This window comes from Hipposideros armiger, unplaced genomic scaffold, assembly GCF_001890085.2.
Source record: "Hipposideros armiger isolate ML-2016 unplaced genomic scaffold, ASM189008v1 scaffold_173, whole genome shotgun sequence".
NCBI classification, from domain to species: domain Eukaryota; kingdom Metazoa; phylum Chordata; class Mammalia; order Chiroptera; family Hipposideridae; genus Hipposideros; species Hipposideros armiger.
In genome coordinates, this window is record NW_017731523.1 from 442,892 (window position 1) to 449,484 (window position 6,593).

Consider the following 6,593-nt stretch of genomic DNA (forward strand, 5'->3'; position numbering starts at 1 on the left):
CGGGGCGAGCTCTGGGACCTGTCTTAGCCTCGGTGCCAGGCATCCTCCGCTCCTCCTACCCGCCCACCCTGGCCCTGGAGTGGCCGATACAGGGCACCAGAGACACCATTTGGCGTTCACCTCTTGAGAGGCTGCAAAGGCAGGCGTGGAACACTTCTTGGCGTGTCTCCCCAACCCCACGACTCAACCAACGGCGCTGGAAGTGAACCCTACCAGTCTAGACTCGGGCTGCTAGGCAGAATGAGAAAGGTCCAAGTTCCTACCAGGAGAAAGTTGATGGATGATGGTGACCGCCCTGTTGACTACCTACAGTGTATTCTTATGAACAAGCTGCTGGAGACCGCGGGGGATGAGGCCACCAGCTGCCCCAGGCACCCCAAGGAAAAGGGCAAACTAGGTTCCTGGGAGGCCACTGGGGCCAGCTGTTTTCACATGCTTCTCTCACTCACTTTACCAATCTTAAAGGTTGGGATGATGCTCGTTTTCTACGTAACGCGTACTAAGACATTAGGTACTTTGGCAAGATTACGCAATCTGTAGATGGCGGTGCTGGGATTCAAACCCATGGTTTTATTTCCAGGATAAATCATTTTTTGTTTCCCTCAATATTGAACATGGCCTGCTCACGGCAAGCAGAGCTCAGAATGTAACGGTGGCTGTGCGATTTCCGTTTATTTAGGCACAGCCTCACTTTTGTGCGCTAATGTATTTTTAGCTTTATTTTACACTGGCAGAGGTGAGTGTGTGCCAGGTGAAATTGTTGCGTATCACCTATTCCTATTTTTCAACATGTATTCAGTGTTCAGTGCATGATAAGACAAAAAAAGCACCTGCTTCTCTCCACCCCGACCCAGGGGACTTGAAAGCATCCTGTTACCTCTTAGTGGGCTAACTTAGGTCTATGCCAATGAATAAACCACTCCATTAGCCATCGAAGAAAAAAACACTGAGAATCCTCTACACCCACCTTTCTTGTCCTCTCACGTTGAAGCACTAGAGATAATTTTCACAAAATTCTTTTGCTGGAAGTTTTTACCTCTATCATTCACGCTAATTTTTTGAAAAAGTCTTGAAAAAAATTTAGAAACATTTTAGTATATATTTTATTCAGAATCATAGGTCCATAGAGTTCTGAGATTTGCTCACCTAAAAAATAATTTTTAAAAGCCATAAGGAGCTAAGTGCCAGCTAATTTATTTTCTATTAAATGATTCATCGTTTCTGTAAATAAAGCCCAGTCGTCAAAACCAATATAGGAAACATTTAAGAATGGGCAAGGTCAGGGGTCCTTCAATCAGAAAATGGATCCTAAAACCTTATATGGTAGATTGATTTTTAAAAATAACCTGCTGCTACTGTTTATATCTTTAAAAGCTTCGGGGAGTAGAAGTGGTTCCCGCTCACAAAAGGATTGGTGACTTATGACCTAAAGACAAGATAAAAATAAAAGATTGATGCAACCCAACTTTTTTTTTAATCAATAAAGGACTTATATTAAGTTTACCCTTATTGCTGACCTTGCAGAAAAGGTTTTATTTCAACCTTGAGTATTAAAGGGAAGAAATTTTAATGAGCTACAAGTTCTTATGTAAGTCTCAAGTTCTGGCTGAATTCTTACAAAAAGGTCTTAATTGTGAGAGTTTGGTTAAACTGTAAAAAACATCAGTGGAGAAAGGTAATTTTTTAGTTTAGCTGAACTATATTCCCAAACGTAGTTATGAGGAGGTGTGTTTCTTAAGACTGTTAGACCAATGGAAACCATGTATTGTATATGAAAGCATAACAACTGGATGCAAGGGTAAAACTTGTAGGATTTTGCAGTTCATGAAAAAGGAACACTCAAGAAAAGCTTTCTGTAAAGCAAAATTTGATGTACTGGTTCCTTGTTCCTATTGGGTACCTTTTTAAATTGAGATTTGTGGGTGGCAGCATATTATGGTGATTAAAAATGTCTACTCCAGAGCTGCATGGCTTGGGTGTGATTGGTGACTCTGCTTCACTTTCGAATCTTGGCCGACTTGCTGTTTCCTCCTCTGAAAAGTGAGGATAATTGTTAGAGGCTGAATGTTTGTGTCCTCCCCCTCCCCCAATTCTTCTGTTGAAACCTTGCCCCTTAATGTAATGGCATTTGGAGGTGGGACCTTTGGTAAGCGATTAAATCTATGAACTAGGAAGTGGGCTCTCACCAGATATGGATTCTGCCTTGATCTTGGATTTCCCAGCCTCTAGAACTGTGAAAAATAAATATCTGTTGCTTATAAGCCACCCACTCTACGGTGTTCTGTTACAGCAGCTGAACTAAGACAATAATAATAGTTCTCACCTCATAGGGTTGATATGAGAATTTAATCATTTGATATATATTGAGCACTTAGAATAGTGCCTGATACATAGGAAGTGCTTTGGAAGAATTTGCTATTATTATTAAAAGAAGTATTGGCTTTGAAGGGGCAACATTTAGTGAAAAGATAAAGAGACAAATGGAGCTGTAAGGTAATCATTAGATTTTGGGAGAATCGTTCTATCAGGCAAGGGGTAGAGAGGAACATTCCTCAAGTGGGAAACCCAGGTGCCTGCTCCTAGCTGTGAGACCTCACTCCCCAAACCTAGAGCCTATGGAAGGTTAACTTATTCCACAGCAATCCAGCCCTGCTACCCAGCAGACCCCGGGAGTGGCTATGATGACCCTTCCTATGCTGATCTAATGATGTTGATAAGCCCAAGGGTGAGTCAAGCTTACGATACTGTAGGACTCGTATGAGGGACATGTCACAGCTTCCTAACTGTGAAACTACTGTTTATACACACAGAACTTGTTAATTCTCTGCATTATCAGCTTTGCAAGATAAAAATGTTACATGTTGGGTTTCCTCATATCAGAGAGTCCTGGGTCACATAATATCCTAGTGGTCAAGTGTGATATCAAAGTACACAGCCCCAGCTGTTTTCTAGGTCTCTAAGCTCTTTTATTTGTTTCAATTAATTTCCACACCGTTGCCAGAGTTAACTTAAAAGTCACTTCATGGCTGAAGCCTTGCACGGTATCTGTATCCCCATTGTATGTGGACTAAAGTACAAAGCCCTCTGTATAAAAGGTTCTGTCCTTATGTGGCTGGGTCGCCTCCCAGCTTCATTTTCATTCTCCACCTTAGAATCTAGTAGTAGTACCTTCTTGTAGTTGCCCAAACATGTCGTGTTCACTCCTGCCCTTCAAGAGCTGATTCTCTCAGCTTGGAATGTCTTTGTGCCTTTCTCTTCCTGTGAAGCTTCTAGTCCAGCTCCCACTATTTGCATTCCTTGAAGGGCTGAGTATCTTCCAACGAGCTGAACACTCCTTTTCCTGTGTCACCATTACACCTGGCATCCTTCTTTTAATTGTGCTAATTGTACTATGATTTATTATCTGTTCTTACATTAGCTTTTCATACTAGACAGCTATTAACTGTGGCCACCAAAAGTGTATTTTATTCACCTTTGCTTCTCTGGCTCCTGTTACCATGTGTGGCACATGGAAAGTGCACGGTTAATATTTGTTGAATTAAGTAACCAATGGGCTAAGTCATCCTCTCACTGTTATTTTGTTGGTCACTGCATCTCTTGATTATAAACAATTTATGTTCATCAAGTCTAGAAATTTCCAAGATTTTTAAAGTTCCAATCCCATATAACAATATTTACTATTAGACTGGCTCCCAATTCTTTTCATTCATCTAAAAATTTGAATTTCATCGAGGTCAAGATCTGTACTTTTGTCACTGAACTGGAAATATACCTAGACTATTGGTTGCACTTATTGAAACTGTTAACGTGTTGCTAGTTTATTGTTTATTAGCTTATTTATAGCCTCCCCTACTAGGACTTTACCCTCAGAGGGGCTTGCTTTATTATCTTTATATCCCTAGCACCAGGCACATCAAAGACTCTGCCTATCTCTCTCTCTCTCCTTCTCCCTCTCCCTCCTCTCCCTCCCCCTCTCCCTCTCTATCTCTCTATATCTCAATGGAGAGACAGAGAGAATGGATAAATGAAGTACATAAAGAAGCATATACTATATGGTACCTTCAGGAAGGATTTAAAAGCATACTCAGAAATTTACTTTGTTGTCTTTCTTTTGCTTGCTTTTGATATAGGATGTGTCTCAGGTAGATCATTGGATAATATGAAAACCACAGTATAGAAATATTAAGGAAAAATATCCCAAGTTGGAAATAGGATTTTATGGGACATAAAATTTGTTTTTCAAGACAATATACAACATGTCGTCATTTAAAAATGAATATCATATTGTAGCCCAGTAGACACACACACACACACACACACACACACACACACACACACACAACTGAAAGAGAGTTTTACAAAATAATATTTTTGTGTACTTCTAAAGTACACTGCATCCTCATCTTTTAATCCATTCTTTTGTTTAATTTTCTTAATGTTAGTCATGACCCATTAATTTTATTCCACAAGCTATAATACAACCTACGGTGCTAAAGCAACTATTTTAAATAACAGTTCCTTTTTTGCATTTAGTGTTTACAATTCAGCAAAACAGGGAATGTTGTGGCTGAAGTTGTAGGAACTTCTAAAATTCAAGGATAATCAGAAATAAAAAGGCAAATGATAATTTAATTATTGAATTTACCCAAATCATATCATTATCATATATGTATACGATATATATATATATATATGATATGTGTGTATATATATGTGTGTATAACTTTATAGTTATAGGTTTGGGTTTATAAAGAAGCTAGTTCTTTGTAGATGGTGTCTGTTCTCCCAACCAAGCACAAGACCTCAGTTTGAGGAGCTTCTGGTAAGGAGTAGTTAGTGGCCTTGGGTCTGGTACGGTTTCATAAATTATGTGCAAGGTCCTACAAAGAAGTGGTTAAGTGAGAATAGGTTAGCTATATAATTCTGCAGTTTCTTTTTTTTTTTTTAATTTACAGCAGAGGATAGTTTTATTAGAGCAGAAAGTAATAGCTCTCAAAACGAGAGGGGGTCCCTACTGGGGTGCCCCTAATTCTGCAGTTTCAAGAAATTCTTTACTAAAATAAAGCACCATTGCTAACTAATCACTAATTATTCATTGTACATAAAGTCATAAATTGCTTTTTTTTTTTAAAGATTTTATTGGGGAATTGGGGAAGGGGAACAGCCAAGTTGCTGTCCTTCAATCTTAGTTGTGGAGGGCACAGCTAGCTCAGCTCCAAGTCCAGTCACCATCCGGCCACCTGTAGGGAGCTCGCAGCCACTCAGCTCAAGGTGCCGTGTTCAATCTTAGTTGCAGGCAGGTGTAGCCCACCATCCCATATGAAAATCAAACCAGCAGCCTTGTTGTTAGGAGCACATGCTCTCACCAGCTGAGCCATCCTGCCACCTGTTGGCAGCTCAGCAGCAGCTCAGCTCAGGTGCAGCTCACCAGCCCGTGTGCGAATTGAACTGGCGACCCTGTTGCTCAGAGCTCACTCTCTTAACCAACTGAGCCACTCGGCTGGCCCATAAGTTGTTTTAATGATACATTTAAAGTATTGGTTAAAGAAATAGCTTAATTGGCTATCTCACTTATGAAGAAGGTAAGTTTTTTTTTTTTTTTTTTTTCTGAGCCATCCTGCTACCTGTTGGCAGCTCAGCGGCTGCTCAGCTCTGGCTGGACTCGAACTGCTGTTGTTCAGAGCTCAAAACTCTTGAGCTGAGCCACTCGGCTGGCCCTGAAGAAGATAAGCTAAGTTTCTTCTACCTAGAAGAATCTGTGGTTCATGACATAATTTAGATTTTTCTTAATAAATGTATCTATTTAAAGTGACAGCCCAGGTAGAAAATCTTCCCTTTTGTCTTTATTAGTGCCAAAATAATAATTAATATTACTAAATATTGATTAGTGCCCAAAGTCTTTGCAGGCTGTATACAAGTGCGTTGTTGGCTTTCTGATGATTTGAAGCTTCACAGGAGCTTTAGTGTCAGAGGCAGTTATGGATCGCTTCCTCTTTTAAGTCTCTCCTAGAAAGATAATGAGATTTCAGCTCCCTGCTGACAAATCCTCTAAAGAAAGGCCGTCACGTTCTGTTTTTGCCCTTCTTTGTGGTAAACAGTTGAAAAGGGAAAGATGGAAAGATGGTGTTTATGCTGGGCACCTCTCCTGGACACCTGACTGACTACCCTGGTCCAAACGGTTAGTATTTTTCCTCCCTGATCACTCTAGTTGTTCAGGTTCCTGGTCCAGGAAGCTAGAGAGTGTTAACTTACTTAGAATTGCTCAAGATGATGCTTAACTTCTCTAGTCCATTTTCTATTCACGCTCAAACCCACTTCTTAAAGAGTTTATGCCTTTTCCCCCACCTCAGAAATATATTTAAAATTTCCTCCAAATGGTGTCTAGTGTATAAAAATGTCTACTTTATAAAAATTTTAAAATACAGAAAAATCCAATGAGGAAAAATTATGTCCTACAATCCCATCACCCTGAGTTAACTATTTATCATTCTTGATATTTGGTGTATATTCTTCCATCTTTAGTATAGATTTATGTGTGTGTGTGTCTATTTAATTTGGGTCAACCTACAATATAATTTTGTGGCCTACCTTCC